This window comes from Humulus lupulus, chromosome 2 (genome assembly GCF_963169125.1).
Source record: "Humulus lupulus chromosome 2, drHumLupu1.1, whole genome shotgun sequence".
NCBI classification, from domain to species: domain Eukaryota; kingdom Viridiplantae; phylum Streptophyta; class Magnoliopsida; order Rosales; family Cannabaceae; genus Humulus; species Humulus lupulus.
Genome location: NC_084794.1, coordinates 192,845,732 through 192,866,266, shown reverse-complemented (window position 1 = coordinate 192,866,266; position 20,535 = coordinate 192,845,732). Strand labels below are relative to the sequence as shown.

Here is a 20,535-nt window from a genome sequence, read left to right as displayed (position 1 = left end):
ACACGCGTCGCGACCAAGGAAAGGCCAAGTCCCTGCCCGCCTATGAGAAAAAGGAATTCGTGTTTTTTTTTAGTGTAAATTCAGACTTTATGTTTCATTAGGGTTAGGTCTGATTTCAATTACGAGTTTAGAGATTAATTTTGATTCTGGGATTTGTTCTTCTGTACTTTCATACTTTTTATTTCTTTTTCAAGTCTTTGAATTTTATGTGTCCAAATAGTTATTTTGTTGTTTTAGTCATGTATGATATGAACTAAATATCCTTATATAGGGTTTAATGTAGTCACTTGGATTTCTATTTAATCTATTTATGATGTTCTATTGATTCTTCTTCTTTATTCTAATCTATATAATGTTTGCTTAATTCTAGTAAATAACTGGCCAATATTTGCTTGATTTATGATTTATATTCAAAATTCGAAAGATGAGAATTGAATATGCTATCGTTATATTGACATAGGTTACATATTGGACGAAAGTACCGGTATGGCTTGTGTGGTAATTAGGCTTCTATGCTTAGTGTCTGCTATATGTTTAAGTTTATCATAGAGATGTAGAAAACATCCATATAGGTTGAGATCTTATATGTTGAAAAAGAATAGAAATCGATTTATGTTAACCTACTATTAGAATCAGAAGAAAGAAATTCAGAACTGATTAATAAAATTAATAGAATGAAAAGTTGATGACGTTAACACTCTAGGTTTTTTAATTATTGAATCAATCTTTATTTTTTGCAAATTTTATTTTAATTTTAAGTCTTAATTTACAAATCACTCTATTTTTTATAGCCAAATAGAAATTTAATAGCATTTATTGGTAGTTGGTTGATAGTGCTTGTGGGAACGATACTTTATTTATTATCTATATTACCTGAATGGACTTCCGTACATAAGTTTAGCGATCAAGATTTTGTCGCCGTTGCCAGAGACTTAATTTCCAAAATCAAAATTAATAGTTTTTTGTTCTAATTTTGTTTTTATATTTTACACTCATTCGAATCAAGGTTGTTTTGTGTTTCAAGAATTGGTATATACGGAGAAGTAGACAAAAGGAACTCGTATAGATAGATCTTGAAATTGAGAAACGTGCAAAGAAAACTGAAAGATAAAGAAAAGGTTGGATTTTACCATGGCTGAGAATGCTAATAACGGTGTAAACAACAATGTAAATCTGGGTAATGATGCTGAAGCTGATCCTCCATTGAGAAACTATGTACTCCCTACTGTTACGGGGATTACATTCAAGTATTTGTCCTCTTGCTATTGAGGCGAATAATTTTGAGATAAAACTCTCAATTATTCAGATGGTACAAAAATTGTACAATTTGGGGGTTTACCAAATGAGGATCCAAATCTCCACATCACCAATTTTTTAGAGTTGTGTGCTACATTCAAAATGAACTGGGTGAGTAACGATGCTGTCAGATTAAGATTATTCCCGTTTTCATTAAGAGACAGAGCTAAGAGCTGGTTGAATTCATTACAAGCCAACTCTATAGTTACTTGGGAAGATTTGGCTCATAAATTCCTTGGTAAAAATATTCCTCCTACGAAGTCAGCTTGAAATCGAGGAGAGATTAATAACTTCCATCCGCTAGATGGGGAGTCTTTATATGATGCATGGGAATGTTTTAAGGAGTTGCAAAGGAAATTCCCACATCATGGAATAGAGAAGTGGCTGCTAGTGCCTACATTTTACAATGGTTTGAGGGGAAATACAAGAACAATTATTGATGCAGCATCGGGAGGAGCGTTTATGAGAAAAAGCGCTTATGAAGCTTATGAATTACTAGAAGAGATGGCCATGAATAACTACAATTGGCCTACTCAGCGTGAGAATAAGAAGGTGGTTGGAGTCTTAGAGGTCTATCCTATTGCGTTATTAACCACTCAAGTAGCATCTCTCACCAAGCAATTGCAGCAGAATAACCTCACCGCACAAGCAATGCAAGTACAGAATGTAATGAGTTGTGAGATTTATGGGGGACCACATTCTTATGAATAATTCCTGAGCACAGTTAGTTGCTCAACAAATGTAAATAGTATGCCTTTTGAACAAGCATAGGTTATTGGTAACTTTTCAAGACCTGCACCCAACACCTACTCAAACTCATATACTCATGTGTGGAAAAATCACCCTAACTTATCTTGGAAAAATAACCAAGGTTTACAACCACATTATTCACCTCAACAACCACCTCATCAACCAGCTTATGGACTACATTCTAGGCCTTATTACGATCCAAACCCACGCTCATCTCATCCACCACCACATCCTCCAATGAACTCACAAACAACTCAGCCAGACCAATTAAATAAATTCATGACAGAGACAAGGTCTTCAATAAGGAATTTGGAGACACAAATGGGTCAGTTGGCTAAACTACTTTCTATTAGAAAGCAATGGAATTTACCTAGTTCCACAGAGGGAAATCCTAAGGAGCAATGTCGAACTGTCACTTTGAGGAGTGAGACTAAGTATGATGGACCTACAGTGGATAACAAGGGAAATTAGTCAGAGGATCATCATGTCACTAGTCCAGCACAAGAGGTGGTTACTGAAGATCTTCCAAAGACAGAGAAGCCGAAATACACCGAACCTACACCAAAGATTCCTTATCCTCAATAGTTTCGAATGGCCAATATTGACAAACAATTCTCCAAATTTCTTGAGGTATTTAACAAAATTCACATTAACACTCCTTTTGCAGAGGCTCTAGAACAAATGCCTAGTTATGTGATAGTGCATGGGTTAGTCTTGTTCATGTAGTCTGTAAGAAGGGTGGTATGATAGTTGTTAAGAATGATAACAATGAACTGATTCCAACTCGTATGGTGATGGGGTGGAGAATTTGTATAGACTACCGTAAACTAAATAAAGCAACTAGGAAAGATCATTTTCCTTTGCATTTTGTAGATGAAATGTTAAACAGACTGGCAGGCCATCCTTATTATTGTTTCTTGGATGGGTATTCTGGATACCATCATATTCCCATAGCAGCGGAGGATCAAGAAAAGACTACCTTCATGTGCCCTTATGGAACATTTACATTTCGGAGAATGCCATTTGGGTTATGTAATGCTCTAGCAACCTTTCAGGGATTTATGATGTCTATCTTCTTAGACATGGTGGAGAAAGGTATAGAAATCTTTATGGATGACTTTTCAGTCTTTTGGCCCTCTTTTGATGGATGCTTATCTAATTTGGAAAGAGTTTTCAAAAGATTCGAGGAGTCAAATTTAATATTAAACTGGGAGAAATGTCAATTTATGGTGACATAAGGCATAGTCTTGGGCTATAAGATTTCATGCCATGGTATTGAGGTGGATAGGGCCAAGATATTGACAATAGAAAACTTACCTCCATCGGTGTCTATTAAGGGGATTCGTAGGTTTTTGGGCCATGTTGGATTTTATAGGAGGTTTATAAATGACTTTACAAAAATTGCAAAGCCCATATCTACTCTACTTATGAATGGTGTGGTGTTTGACTTTGATGCTGAATGCTTAAGGGCATTAGACACGCTGAAGGAAAAATTAGTGTATGCTTCGACTGTTGTATCACTGAATTGGGAACTTGCTTTTGAATTGATGTGCGATGCTAGTGATTATGCAGTAGGAGCGGTTCTGGGACAGTGAGTTGACAAGGTATTCCAAACGATTTATTATGCTAGTCGAACCTTCAATGATGCTCAATTAAATTATTCAACTATTGAGAAGGAATTACTTGCAATTGTCTTTGCATTCGACAAGTCCACACAATATTCAATTGGTAACAAGGTGATTGTTTACACAAATCATTTTTCAATTAAGTACCTTATGACGAAGAAAGACGCTAAACCTCGCTTGATTTGATGGGTCTTATAATTGCAAGAGTTTGATATGGAAATTCGTGATAAATAGGGGACATAAAATCTAGTTACCGATCATTTATCTAGATTGGAAAAAAGAGAAGAGCATAATGAGAAAGAGGAACAAATTGATGAAAACTTTCCAGATGAACAGTTATTTTCGATTGAAAGTGAAGAAATGTTACCTTGGTTTGCAGATTATGTCAATTATTGGTAGCTAAAGTTGTGCCTCCGAACATGTCAAGGCAACAACTCAAAAAGTTTTATTCGGAAGTCAAGCATTATTATCGGGATGAGCCCATTATTTTTCGTTATTATGCTGATCAAGTAATTAGAAATGTGTCCCAAAAGAGAAGAAGATTTCCATACTTACTCATTGTCATACTTTACATTGTGGTGATCACATTGGAGGAATTAGGACATCAACAAAAGTTTTACAATATGGGTTTTATTGGCCTACGTTATTTAAAGATGTTGGTGCCTTTGTTAAGAGTTGTGATAGTTTCCAATAGACCGGTAATATATCAAGAAGAGATCAAATGCCAATGACTGGAATTCTGGAAGTTGAATTGTTTGATGTGTGGGGAATAGATTTAATGGGACCTTTCCTGTCATCTTATAATAAGAAGTACATTTTGCTGGCAGTAGATTATGTTCCTAAATGGGTAGAAGCTATAACAACTCCTACTTGTGATGGTAAGGAGGTACTCAAATTCCTTCATAAAAATATTTTTACGTGGTTCGGTACTCCAAGAGAAACTATTTGTGGCAGAGGAAGTCATTTTTGTAATAAGTCATTTACAACTCTATGCGCTCGTTATGGCATTCATCATAGAAAGGTCTTGTTCTATCATCCACTTGCTAATGGTCAAGCAGAAGTGTCCAACCGGGAGATTAAAAGTATTTTAGAGAAGAATGTAAACACATCAAGGAAAGATTGGTAGAAAAACCTTGATGATTCAGTGTGGGCATATCGCACAACCTTCAAGACTCCGATTGGTATGTCACCATATCGACTGGTGTTTGGGAAGGCATGTCATTTACCAGTGGAACTTTAGCACCGAGCTTATTGGGCGGTAAAAAAGTTGAATCTTGATCTATTTATGGCAGGACAGAATAGGATTCTAGAGTTCAATGAGCTAGATGAATTTTTAAATGAAGCCTATGAGAATGCAAAGATTTATAAAGAAAATTTTAAGGTTTTTCATGATAAATGAATAATTATAAAGGATTTCCAACCGAGAGACAATGTGCTATTATTTAATTCTCGATTGAAGCTTTTTCCAGGAAAATTAAAGTCAAGATGGTCCAGTCCATTCACAGTTGTTGTTTCATTTCCATATGAACGGAAAAATAAGCTCCATCCCCCAAACTTAAGCTAAACATGGTCCCCAATGTTTAAAAATAAGTAAAGAAAGAAAACTTACTTGGTGCGAATCATGTCAAAAGGGAGGTGGAACTGGAAAAGGATGCCAAGGTGGTGGATAAGGAAAATAATGTCTGTCTGCCTTCTGATTTGACCACCGGTAAACCAACTCATTTTAATAGTCTGCTCGAGCTCGATGATAATGATGAAGCTCCCCCAAATAATTATGAGTGTGTTTGTTTTGTTGGAAGATATAATCCAATGAAGCCTCAAGCGCCACAAATTGAGGATAAGCTCCTCTCCTCTCCTCCTCAGCGACCCTTGATTCTTTTGGTTGAACATTGGCATGGATGGGTTCATCGGCTGGATCTCCTTCTTCTTCAACTCTCACAAAGTAGGGCTATGGTGCAGGTGGCTCCAAATATGGGGCATTAAATATAAACACAGAAGCACGAGAAATGGGCCCCATTGCCTTCCTATAAATATCACTATGATACTTAGGTACCTCCCACACCTCACATAAATCAGTAATCATCGATCAATGACCCAAACCAGTAGTGGTTGTCATTCGACATGAATCTCAGATACTAGTGTGGATAAGTCATTCAATATGTACAGAGAGTCTCGTCATGATAGAATAAACCAGAAGAAACCAATCAGTTCACACTTCAGTTAAAGTGAGTGTTGGGCATAAGCCTCACACACACAAAGAGAGTTCAGGCCTTCGCCACCTGATTCTTTTGATATCATCTGAAATGCATCGGTTCTCCATTCTGCATTACAAATGTAGCACTGGGAATGTGTAACGTTTCCACCACTTCCACGATATCAATCTCCCTATGATAAGCCAGTTGATAATATTCATTGTCCTCTTGCGACAACATCGGTAGTCGATATAATGCATCGATATTATCAATATTACATTCCACCAAAACCCCTCACAAAAAAACCTTCCTATTAACTACGCGTGGAAAATTGGCATAAAATTCATAGACCATAGAACAGTTGGCCTTTAGAATTTTATGATCCACAAAAAGTGGCCAATGGCGACGTTGAATTTCAGCCCAAATTAGGTCATAAGTTGCTTGGAGATAAGGTTTATCTTGATATTCCATGCTTTGTTCTTGAATTACTAGACGCTGAGATAACCTTTGATAATGATCAAAGGAATCCTTACTAATAAAATTAGTAGGATCATATTCCAGAGGAGGTGGTGGTGGCGGGGTTGGTTGTTGTTGAGGCAGTTGGGTGTGGGAAGTGGAAGTGCGATTAGTATTTTTAGTAGAAGTAGCCCTAGCAGGTTGTTTTTGTGGTCCCATAATCACACAATGCACCAAATATTACAACAAAAATTTGATGACACTTCCAATAATTTATCCTATTTCGCAAATTGAATAATACCCCAATAATCAAAACTCAAAGCACACAAAATATACTATCAATGTAGTCAAAAATTCCAATTCAATCTCTTGTCATAGAAATACTTTAATAAAATCCTTCAAGATCATTAAAAAGAAAAAAATTACGTGCTTTTTGTAACAACCCGCATTTTCAAGACTCGATAATGCAGAAATATAAATGTTTTCATTTAACAAAATGTCTCAAAAACCTATATAAAAAAAACTTTTTAAAAGGCGTATGGCCATACTAAACATTTAATTACAAACATATTTTATAAAGGGTAGAGTGAGCCTAGTTTAGGAAAATTACACAATATTTCCAAAAACAAAACGACTTCCCAAAAGGTCGGTCCACATGTACTGCAAGGTAGACTCCAGTACTCACTGCTCTGCCTTGCCCTTGTTCTCACCTTCAACAAGAAACAACTAGGTAAGCGAAAACGCTTAGTAAGTTCAACTTTAAAACAAAAGCATGCAAAGAATTAGGGTTCCGGATCCATCCGGACCCTACACAATCAATTTCAAGAACGCAAAAGCGTCCTGACAAACTTATGGTCATGCCTGATAACCAATGATAAATTATTTCCAATAAACAGATAAATTCCTCCACTCAGAAAAATCCCAGAACAAGCAGATATATTATTTCACAACAATATCTTATCAACATATATATCCCTGCACTCAGAAAATCCCAGAGCAATCAGATATATTATATCACAACTATATCTTATCAACAAATATATCCATGCACTCAGAAAATCCCAGAGCAAGCAGATATTATAAATCACAATATAGTTCGAGACCAACGCTCGACAATTTCCAACAATTTTGGCGTAACATGCCCTCCAACATAAATGCTAATCTGTAAGAGAGAATCGAGTCTTAACACTAAGATCTAGCCAATAAATATCCCCATCAAGGGTAACTATCGTGTTACCTAGGGCATCACTACTTATCCAAGAGTAAATCGAATTTACACGGTTTTACAGAGACTTCTATGTTAATCAGTGGTGCTGATGAGCAGTTGCCCCTAGGGTGTTCAGCCTCACTCAAACTTGGCAACCCCTAGTATCACTAGGCACTCTCACTGAATGTCCAATATTCACAATTGCTATCTGGGAATAACTTATCAGAGCACTTGCTTGGGTTCTAACCGTTCACTGATTAAGTAAGCATGAGGGCCCCTAGGTCCCATTCATTTTGGTGCCCCTAGGTTTAACCAACAATCCTCACCTCTTGGCCACTCATCGCGGTAATGTGGCGGGCATAATAAAATCAAGCAGTGTGATGGGGATCAGTCGTCTAGGATATGACGGGTATCTACCATTCATATTTTCTAACTCAGCACCCACTAGACTAACGTCTCTAAGAAACTTTCTACGACAGTGTATATATGTGCATGTGTCCCTATACTAACATACAATACAATAGTCGATTCATGTTGCAGCCACACAATATAAGTTGACTTACTTGGAGTCTTTAGCACTCAACAGGCTTTCACCCTCCAACGTTCAGTCTAGTTACACTAGCCAATACTATAGTTATCCATACAATATACTCGGATTAATTATGCCAATCATAATTCATTATTAATATTTTGGGCAGTTTGGTCATTTTAATAAAAATCATTTGTAAGGATTAATGATCCTTATTTGGTTTTAAACCCATTAAGGAAATTCATACAAAAATATTTGAGACTAAACCTTAAGTATCGGGGAGACCTATCCTATGGTCTCAATACCTAGGCTCGGGTATTACAATAGTATTTTCCCACAATCCGCTAAATATCTTATTATTTAAAGGTATCGCTATTAACCCGTACTTTCAACAAGTCGGTTAGAATATATAGAAGATTTTAGTCGGTATTATATCCAAAAAATAATAATTAAATTCCTTAATTATTTTTCAAGTAAATAAACTCTTAATTTTCCTTTTATTTTTCTTAAGGTTTTAATCTCTAAAAACCGTTTTAAGAAAATAGCCTAATTTGTCTTAATTAGGAAAACCGTTAAAAATTTCCCTTATTGACTAGTTAATTTTTCAAAATCAATTAATCAAGTTTACTTACTAGAAAAATAATTCACTTAATCATTTTCTCAAAATATAGGGTTTTAAACCCTCTTTTAATTTATTAACTTTTAATAAATTAAATCTTTTATTTTTAAAAAGAATAAAAATTCTTTAATAAAAATAATTCACACTAAACTCAAAGAGGTAAGTTTAGTCAAAATATGTGTTCAAGGCTTTATATTCTGCGAGCTAACGAACCCCTCTCTCTTAACAATGATTTATCCAAAGTAGGTAAACCTAGGACCAATAAACGTCAAAAGATCGATAACGATAATATGACGTATTTATGGTACTTGAGACTAGGTCACATTGGCTATGATAGGATTCAAAGACTTACAAAGGACTAGCCTTTTAGGGAACTCACCTTAGGTGAATTACCTATCTGTGAATCTTGTCTAGAAGGCAAACTGACCAAGTGTCCATTCTCTGGAAAGGGTGATAGGGCCAAAGAACCACTTGGACTTATGCATTTTGATGTTTGCGGAACTTTGAATGTACAAGCCAGGGGTGGTTTGGAGTATTTTGTCACTTTCATTGATGATTACTCTAGATACTCACATCTTTACCTAATGCATAGGAAATCAGAAACATTTTCAAAGTTTCAGGAATTCCTAGCGAAGGCTCAGAACCAATTAGGTAAAACGTTAAAGATCTTGCGATCTGATAGGGGTGGAAGATATTTGGCTATGTAGTTCCAATATCATTTAACTGAACTTGAGATTTTATCACAACTTACTACCCCAGGTACTCCGTAACAAAATAGTGTAGCGGAACACCGGAACAGAACTTTATTGGAAATGGTTAGATGCATGCTTAGTTACTCAACTCTACCAACTTCATTCTGGGGACATGTAATTGAAACTCCGAATGACATTCTCAATGTCGTTCCATCTAAATCAATCCTCAAAAAACCCTTAGAATGCTGGAATGGTCATGAACCTAGTTTACATCATTGTAGAATCTAGGGGTGTCCCGCCCACGTCCTGAGGAAAAAGGAAAGAAAGCTAGAACCGTGAACTGAAGTTTGCATGTTTGTTGGCTATCCTAAAGGTACTCGGGGTGGACTTTTCTATAGTTATTCGGAAAAGAAAGGGTTTACTTCTACGAATGCTACTTTTCTAGAAAATGACTATGTCCAAAACTTCGAACCACACAGCAAAGTAGTTTTATAGGAGATGGTTAAAGAATTGACTCCAACCAATGTTCCATCGTCATCAACGCGAGTTGATGATGAAATTCCCACTCTTCATGTCCAACCGATGCAAGTCGATTTAAATGAAGAAAGTACCACTGTTCCTTAGCAAACTGTCACAGAGCCTCATCGTAGTGGGAGGGTATCTAGGTACCTAGTTTGCTATGGTTTGGATGGTGAAACCAATATGGTTGTTGGTGACACTAGTGATGATGATCCATTGTCTTTCAAATAGGCAATGGCTAGCCTCTAAAAGGAACTATGACTCGAAGCCATGAAACAGGAAATGGAGTCCATGTACTCAAATTCTGTCTGGGATCTTGTAGAAGCACCTAGTGGCTTTAGGGCCATTGGGTGCAATTGGATCTATAAGAAGAAACGAGGTGTTGATGGAAATGTCGAGACTTATAAAGCTCGATTATTGGCAAAGGGTTATATCCAAAGAGAAGGCGTGGACTATGAGGAATGTTTTAGTCTGGTAGCCATGCTCAAGTCCATTCGCATCCTTCCTATCCATAGCAGCCGCTCTCGACTATGAGAACTAGAAAATGGATGTCAAGACAACTTTTCTTAAAGGGAAGCTTGACGAAGTCATTTATATGGATCAGCTAGAAGGATTTAAAGTAGCTGGACAAGAAGGAAACATTTGCAAGTTGAATAGGTCCATTTATGGACTTAAGCAAGCTTCTCGTTCCTGGAATCTAAGGTTTGATGAAATAATAAAGATCTATGGCTTTGAACAAATTATTGATGATCCTTGTGTTTACCAACTGAAGGTAAATCAAATAATGGTATTCCTAGTTCTTTATGTGGATGATATCTTACTCATTGGAAACAATGTTGAGAAATTGTCAGATGAGAAGAATTAGCTAAGCACTTAATTCCAGATGAAGGATTTGGGTGAAGCAAGTTATGTTCCAGGTATCCAGATCAGTAGGGATAGAAAGAACAGACTCTTAGCTCTATCTCAAACAACATACATTGATAAAGTGCTTGAATGATTCTTAATGACAGATTCCAAGAAAGACGTTTACCATCCTTCCATAAGTCAAATAAATGACCTAAATGAGTCTATAAAAGGAGTGTTTAAGAGAGAAGTCAAAACATAAGTTGAAACACAAGTTTCTAATAGGTTTTAGATTCTCTCTAAACATAAGTCATTTTCTAAGCCTTATTGTTCTTTTGTCTTCTTCTCTCTGTATCTATCTCATGTGTTGAGAATTGCCCACTCTAGTCTAGTTGATCCTAAGGATACTTTGGAAGACTATGAAGATAATAGAAGATCGATTCAGTTTCTTGGTAATACTCTGACAGAAAGGATACAAGAGTTAGGGAAACTGAAGGAAGTACTCATTCATTCCGCTGCGTATAATGTAAGTATTCTTATCATTATTTCTCTTTGAATTCAATTTTAGAAACATTATCTAGGTTATGTCATATTAATTTGTTTAATATTTGATCTAGATGAAAATAAATAAAGATCATGTATAAGTTTCCCAACACACACCAGCTTTCGAACAGATACTAGGCTATATAGCTACAAAGTAATGCCTTTCGATTTGAAAAATGCTGGTGCGACTTACCAACGACTAGTAAATCACATGTTTAAATAACAGATCAGAAAGTACACATCGATAATATGTTGGTTAAGTCAAGAAAGGTTGGTGGACATGTCAAGGACATACAGGAATGCTTCAACATCTTAAAAAAATATCAGATGAAGCCTATTCCTCTCAAGTGTTCTTTTAGAGTCGGATAAGGAAAGGTTTTGGGGTTCATAGTGAACTCACGAGGAATAGAAGCTAACCCTGAGAAGATTCAAGCATTGATCGATATGAAATCTCCCACCAAGATTAAAGATGTACACAGTCTAACAGGAAGAATTACTGCCCTGTGCAGATTTATCTCAAAATCTACCGACAAGTGTGTCCCATATTCTAATCTGCTTAGGGGAAACAAGAAGTTTGAATGGAAAATAGAGTACAACAAAACCTTTCAAGGACTCAAGAAGCATATGGCTCAACCTCCTATTCTATCCAAACAAGTCGAAGGAGAAACTTTGTACATCTACCAAGCCAAAACAGAATATGTCTCTAGTGTTGTTTTGATCAAAGAAGAAAATTGAATCCAAAAAGCAGTTTATTTTCTAAATAAAAGGCTAGTAGGAGCAGAATCATGATATCAATCTATTGAGAAATTAGCTTATTCCTCGGTATTGGCATCACGAAAGTTGCATCCATATTTTCAAGCTCACCCCATAATGATTTTCACAGATAGCCATTACTACAAGTCTTGCAAAAACAAGAAGCTGCTGGTCGACTATTAAAATGGGTTGTGGAGTTAGGACAATTCGAAATTTCTTACTTACCACGAACATCAATGAAGGGCCGAGCATTAGCAGATTTTGTAGCTGAATTCACTAATCTCCCAACATGCGAGCATACACCAGGAACAAAAGTGCAAGCAGAAATTCCCACGTGTAAATTGTTTGTTGATGGGCCTTCCAACGAGCACAATTCCGGGGCAAGATTGATCCTTATAACACCAGAAGGGCATCAGTTTCCCTGTGCACTTAGATTTGGCTTCATTGCCTCCAACAATGAAGCTGAATAGGTAAAATATTATGTGCAAGTATACACAATCGATTCATGTAATAAAATAGTAAGTAAAGTATCGTTCTCACAAGGACTATCAACCAATTACCAATAATTTCTTTTAAATTTCTATTTACCTGTCCAAAATAGAGTGATTATTTTAACTAAGACCTAAAATTAAAATAATTTTTTTAATAATATAAATTGATTTAACAATTAAAAACCTAGGGTATTAACTTCATCAACTTTTCATTCTATTAATTTTACTAATAAGTTCTAAATCTCTCTTCCTATTCTAATAGCGGGTTAACAAAAATCGATTCCTATTATTTTTCAAGATATAAGACCTCAACCTATATACAGGTTTTCTACATCTCTATGATAAACTTAAACACATAGAAGACATTAAGCATAGAAACCTAATTGCTACATAATCCATACAGGTACTTTCGTCCAATATGTAATCTATGTTTATATAGCAATAGCATATTCAATTCGTATCTTTCGAATTTTGAATCAAAATCATAAATCAAGAAAATATTGATCAGGTATTTACTAGCATTAAGCAAACATTATATAGATTAGAATAATGAATAATAATCGATAGAACATCATAATAAAATTAATAGAAATCCAAGTGACTACATTAAACCCTAGAGAAAGAATTTAGTTCATAACAGACATAATAACCATAACATTGAAATAGTTGTTCATAGAAAAATACCCTAAAGAATTAAGATGAAGAAGAAATATAGAGAACAATAAACAGATAAAACAAGTAGTCCCCTTAGGTTTTTTTTCTCTTCCGAAATCATCATAATGATGCTTAAATAGTAATTTGTGCTTTGGATGTGAAATCCTGCTTTTGCCCCTGCATAAAATGTCGTTTTCTGCGAAATACGCCACTCAAGCATCGTAACTCTATAATGAGGCGTCGTGGCCCAGGATTTTAAGTCTTTACTGAAAGAGACTGGTATGGGACACAATGCAGTGACTGGAGAAGTTAGTGCGACAGATAAAGTTTGGGATAAACTTATTCGGGTAAAAATGATTTAAAATGAATTTTATGCTTGTTTTATTTTGATATGTATTGGTATATTTTGTCAATATAATTTCATTTGATGTAGGTTAACAAGTCTGCTAAAAGATTTAGAAAGAAAGGTTGTAAGTATTATGAGAAATTATGCACTATCTTTGGTGATACTACTGCAACTGGTTCCAATGCTCATCCTTCAACTTGAAGTCCTTCTAATGATGGAGATAATAATGATGATGATGCAACGTCAATAATTCCTTCTACTAGGAATGAAGAAAGTGGTTTTGATGAGGATGGTTGCAAAAGAAGTGGTAAATCAACAGCCACTTTGAACTCTCGATCAGTAAAAAGAGCAAAGTTCTCATCAGCTTTAGCAGATGCATTGGCAACATATAATGAAACTGCAAAGCGAAAGACAGAATTGATAGAGAGATCAATGGAAACATCTGCATCACATTACTTATTGGATGAGAGTGTTGAAGCTCTTAATCAAATTGATGGAATTAGTGAAAAAGTATATGCAAAAGCTATTGAGAAGTTTGAGAAGGAGGTATCCAAAGCATTGTTTTTAAAGATGCCAGAGCATAGAAGAATAGATTGGTTGCTGAATTTGAAGTGAAAAAGTTTAGACTTTGTTTAGCTATGAACAAGATGACTTTATTTAACTATTAACTTCAGTTTTATTTAGCTATTGACTGGATGAGTTTGTTAAGCTATTGATTGGATGACTTTATTAGCTATTGACTGGATGACTTTGTTTAGCTATTGACTGGATGACTTGTTTTGCCTATTTTGTTTTATGGTTTGACTTTGACTTTGAGTGTTTATATATTTTTATATATTGAATGTAAAATTTAAAAGTTTTTTCTACTATTAGGATAAAATGTCTTTGAACGTTGCTCGGTTCAACAAGGATAATTTACTGGATGATTCAGATGATGAGTTTGGAGAGATTTTGTTATATTTTTCTTGTGAGGAATATAATCAATTATATATATCTAAGCAACCTTGTAGAAATTCAGCTCTTTCAGGCCATGAATACGTTATGGAAGTGTTGCATGGGCATTGAAGTAGGTGTTATGATTTGTTCAGAATGAACAAAGATCTCTTCAAACTATTTTGTGGTGTTCTAAAAGAAATTTTTTTATTGAAGAGCTCACGATATCTGTCTGTTGAAGAACAAATGGCTATGTTCTTATTTGTGATTGGTCATAATGAACGACATCGAGTGGTTGCTGCTGAACGATTTCAGCACTCCATCTCAACCACATCTCCTTATTTTAGGAAGGTTTTAAAGGCAATATGTCGTCTATCCAAAGAACTAATTACTCCACCTTCATTTGATGTAACTCCTCCACAAATTCGATTCGATCCAATATTCTATCCATTTTTTAAGGTAATAAAATTTGAATGATTTTTTTCCTTTCTTTTCAATATTCAATAAAAAAAATTATAATAATTTATTTTGTATTTTAGAATTGTGTTGAAGCTATAGATGGGACTCATATTTCTGCGCATGTTCCAATTGATGAACAAATACCATATCGAGGTCGAAAAGTGGATACAACTCAAAACGTTATGTGTGTATGTTCATTTGACACAAAGTTCACATACATTGTTCCTGGATGGGAAGGATCAACTAATGATGCACGAATTCTTCTAGAATGTGCCACAAACCCAGATTATGGATTTCCAATGCCGCCCCAAGGTAAGTTTTTATCAAACTTATTATGTTGATTGACATTATTTTATATTAAACATATATAAGTAAAAACTAACATAAATTATCATTGGACCAGGAAAATATTATCTTGTTGATTCTGGCTATACAAACATGCCTAATTTTCTTTCGCCATATCGAGGAGAAAGGTATCATTTGGGCCAGTACACATATCTTAATCCCATAGGCAAAAAAGAGCTTTTCAATTATTGGCACTCTTCCTTGAGAAATGTCATTGAGCGGTGTTTCGACGTGTTGAAGGCTCGCTTTCCAATCCTAAAACAAATGCCTTCATATGATCTAAGAATACAAAAGTACATTGTCATTGGTTGCTGCGGAATTCACAATTTTATAAGCACAAATGCAGAAGCAGGTGTACATTTTGATGGAGGTGAAGGAAATTCTGAAGTACAGGCCACTACTTTACAAAGAACGGATGAAACTTTGACTAATAGTGTAAAGTTCAATATTTCTAGAACTCATATACGTGAAATGGCTCATGTTCGTGATGAAATTGCTGATCATATATGGAGAGCTATTCGATTATAGTGAGATTGAGTAAAGACATTAGTTGATTGTTATAACTCGTTTAATACTTTACTTTAATTTTGGACAATTATCAGTTCATACCTTTTTTATTTTACTATGTAAACTTTCTTGATTTTGTGTTATCTCGTGGATAGATATTAAGTTTTGAAATTTGAGATTACTTGGATATTATTAATATGATATTTTCTTACTATAACTTTCTTATTTTTTATTTTAAAATAATAAATAGTGGTCACAAAAAATATTTTTATTTTTTAGTTTAGAAAATGAAAATAAAAAATTAAATTTCAAAAAAAAATATTTACCAAACATGTTTTTTATTTTTTATTTTGTTAAACAAAAAATAAAAATAAAAGTTACCAAACACATTTTTATTTTTATTTAAAAAAAAACAGAAAACAAAAATGGTTACCAAACGCATTTTTATTTTATAAAAATAAAAAAAGATAAAACAAAAATATATATTTATTTTTAGAGTAAAAAATTTAAAAACAAAAATTTTACCAACGCAACCTACGTGTGTTATTTTTCTATATTTTCATAATTATTTATAAGAATGCGAGCAATAATGTTCGAACAGGTATTGGTTTATGGCAAGTGACCGAGCACCTTAAGCCCTTCAATCACTTGGAGGGCATACAAGATATTAGGAAGCAAAGCGTATGAAAATATGTAAACACACGAGCAAAATAAGGGAAATTAGGCAACAACACTTATAATATTTTTCAAATTTTTTAGATTTTGCACAAAAAGTATAAAGTGTTATGCTAAGTTTGGTCATGTGAGCATATCTTATAGTAACAATTATATTATAAAAAAAGAGATGTCTTTACACCGTGACCAGTATCACTTGAATATAATTAAAAAACTAGCATAAAAGTTGTTCAAATGACATAATTACAAAATAAAAGGAAACAAATAAATTCACTGAGCCAGAGGGTCTTGAAAGGGCTGCTGGTCGACGGTTGCTCCAACCTCCTCCTCTCCATCGATCCTTGTGGCCAAAGAAATCTCAAGAGATGCAGGAGCATTTTTCTCCTCCTATAGTCGAGCAGTGCATCGATCAAGCTCAGACTCCCTTATTTATTCAAGATGATAATCAAAGTTTGCACCTTGATTGTTCTTCCATAACATATAAAAGCAGATGAAGGTTGCACCTTGAGACCTCTCCAAGTTGCTTGCATTAATCTCCTCGAGTTGTTTCACCTTTTCCTCCATCACATTCGCCTCCTTCTAACTCGCGACAAGGTCATCTTGAAGCTTGACTGCCTCATCATGGTTAGCCTTGGACGCAGCTTGTATTTTTCTTTTAAAGTTGTAGCCTTGTCCAAGTCCTCCTTGGTTTTTCTTAGCTCCTCGTTGAGGGCCTTGATCTGGTCCTCTACTGCTTTTTTCTCCTCATCAAATTTGAAGTCGTCTTCTTCAATATGGCGCCACCCATCATTTATGCTCAGGATGGCCTGCAAGCAACATAAATGTGAAGTTAGGAAAAGAAAAAAAACATTAACTAGAAATACAACAGTTAGAAAAGGCTTACAACGAACATTTCATTGAAACCATGACCAATGACCTGGTTGGTTTTAAGCAAGGCAAAGACCTCTTTCCTGAGTCGATGTTTGGAAACTTTTTCCACCTTATCTATTGTGAAGTTGGAGGAGTTGGTCAGCATATCATTCATAGAAGGATCTCCTATGTGCTCAGTGGAAAATTCAGGTTGAGACGAGGGAGGAGGAGTAGTGAACTTTGTAGGAAGAGGAGTCTCCTTTGATTGTGATTTATTACTTGGAGATGCTCCGCTGGTGCCTCTAGCCTCTCTCTTGCTCAATTTCTTTGAGCAAGTTGTTCGTCCTCCCGAGGCATAGATGTCAAAAGCATTGTTTGTCTGCATGACTAAAAAAAGGGGCGAACATATTAGTTAAAGTGTTCACAAGAATTTACAAAGATCGACAAGGAAAAATTCTAAGTATTGTACCTGAACTAAAGTTTCTGGTCGCTACGTTAACTAAGTTATTACTGCTACAAACATTATCCTCCTCGACGAAATCTAAATTACAGATACTTATTGGGAAAATAAAGTTTCCATTCTAGTCAAACATACTACTAGGAATGGGCAACGTATTTACAAGAATTGAAAAATCCTTACCATTTTCGTCCTCAGACTAGTCATATACCCTACCAGGATGATCGGACAGTTTTTTATTTTCCCTTCCCGTGGGAAGGAGGAATAAGTTCTGGTCAAGGATTGAAGATTGGTTCCTTGATGGTGACCCCTGTCAAACAATGCCTAGGGGTTGGGAGACATCTTGTGGTTGGTCAGAAGAAATTTGCTCTTCAGTACCTTCACCTGTGGCACTCCCAGCAGTTCTTTCTATCACATCTTGGTAGGGCTCCGAGAGGCTGACAAACCTTAAATTATTTTCAGTTACTAGCTCTTTGACACTCTTCTTTACAGAGGTCATGCTGGGCAGAGCAACGACCCTCCCTAGCATGCCTTGGGTAGGCTCTGCTCGGAATGATGGGCCTATATTTAACAAAATAAACTAAGACAAAGAAGAAAGAAATGACCAAAATTTTGAGCAGATTGAGGAAGAAAAATTACCACCCCAAATGAAGGACAAGTTTTCCACTACAAGATCAGTGGTGAGAAAATACTCTTGGAAGTATTTACCCACATTGGACTTATAGGTTATATGGGTCAAGAATGTACAGGAAGATTTTCGATGGCAGAAATGAAGAAACCCTGTATTATTTTGGTTGGGGTTGGAATTATGATCGAACAAGTAGTTAATTTCATGGGGAGTGGGTACGGGACATTTCTTGTGATGGTAAAGAATATAGAGTGTCGATAACACTCTATACCCATTCGGTGTAATTTGGAATGGAGAAATGTCCAAATAGTTCACCATTTCTCAGAAAAAATCAGGCAGAGGTAGAGTTGCTCCTGCCTCGATGTGATACCTCCACCAGGTGTAACGCCCTGGTTACCCCAGAACAGTTACGGTGAACGGTGAACCGGAAATTTGACCCGCTACCCGAGTCCTTTGGTTAAAAACCTGATCTAAGTGTTATTATCAGGTTAAGGTGGAAAACCAGTAAAAAAGAAAGGGTACATTTCATTAAGTAAGTAAACTGCTCATGAGCCTTTCAAAATGTTTACAAGTAGTTCGCGGTACAAAAGAGTCGTTACAGTTCCAAATTTACAAACTCCGCCGGCCTAAGCGGCAAAGATAGGGTAAACCCTTAGTCCCTCTGAGAACTCCTTGACCGTGGCGGTCAAGCGGCCCTGTATGTACATCACATCGCCCAAGCTCTCCACTCAAGGCTGGCCAAGCTTTTCCTTTCCATTACCTGCACCACATAGCACCCATGAGCCAAGGCCCAGCAAGAAAACACAATTAAACATGATATATTATCAACAGCGATCATAATAACCACTCAGGACTATCAGTCCGGCGAATAGGTGACAATAGCCAAAAGTCACGGTAATGAGCATCATTCCCTCCTAGCCATGTGACGATAGGGTCACCAGGGCTTGATGGTTAAGTGATTCTTTCATATGTTCGATCAGGACAGGTGCATGGTGATTAGTCACCAACATAACCCTCCTCACAACTCTAGAGTCGAAGCTATGGACAACGTCCCTTAGCCACGTGACTAACGGTCACCGGGGTCGTATACCTTTGCTATAGACATCTGGTCGTAGACCAGGCAAGCGCTTATAAGTTCTTCGACCTTAGGGTCGGTATTGCATTAATGCCATAGGGCCACTCAATGCGTGATCGTCGACTTTAGAGTCGGTCCCTGACTAGTCAGTGTCTTAAACAGGTAATCAGCATTCATCAGCATTTAATATGCAATCCACGTTCACATATATCAACCAACATGCTTCAATATCAAACCATGCATGTCATATACCTGTACAGGGTGCAACTGTATCCATACACTGTTTTCTTACCTCAAGTTCGAGCGAGAAGTATGATAAAGACGACCCCTGAGAACGATCGGTCTTTTAGTTCCTTAGCGGTTACCTAATCACAACCAATTATAACCTCCATTAATGAGAATCCACAATAATAGGGTCTTAACCTAAGCACCACCCTCGGGACCTCGAAACATGCCCACACGGTGAGTAGATTCGATCCCAGGCCTTAAGGATTGAAACCCCAAGTCAAAAACCCTTAAAAACACTCAAAACGGGGTTTGGAAGGAACAGGGTAGCGCTACAGCGCTCAACCCCTAGCGCCACAGCGCTCTACTCAGAACCTCCCAAGCGCCAGAAAGCCTCCTGAGGAGCGCTATAGCGCCCTAGGGTGGGCGCTGTAGCGCTACCTCCAGGCCCAAACACCCCTGAATCGACCTTCTTCAACTTCCTCGATTCTAACTCGATTCCCAAGCTTCCAAAGCCTATTCTTGATGCCAAATAAACCCAAAAACCATCCTAACACACCCCAAACATCACAAGCATGGGAACCCTAGCCAAAACTCCCAACAAAAACCATGAATTCATCCTAGTATTCTCAGCTGCAAAACAAACCAAAACAGAGCAAACCAGAGAAAACCATGGTTAGAAACTTACCCAAAGCATGGCTTATGATGGCCTTCAATGGTGGAACACACTCCCAATCTCCCAAGGCTTGCTTCCTAAGCTTGAATCCTCAAAATTGATTCAAAAACCACAAAGAACAGTGAGGAGAAGAAGGTACGGGAGAACTCTAAAGTATACTCTGTTTTTTTCCACTATTTTCTTCAGCCATC

General features: G+C 36.3%; 1 non-coding gene across 1 annotated transcript; it reads right to left on the bottom strand.

Moving 5' to 3' along the window:
* Positions 1 to 1,566: 1,566 nt before the first annotated feature.
* LOC133820773 (small nucleolar RNA R71) lies at positions 1,567 to 1,670 on the bottom strand. The gene has a single exon (XR_009887172.1). It is a non-coding gene; the product is annotated as a small nucleolar RNA R71 (small nucleolar RNA).
* Between the last annotated feature and the right edge of the window lie 18,865 nt (positions 1,671 to 20,535).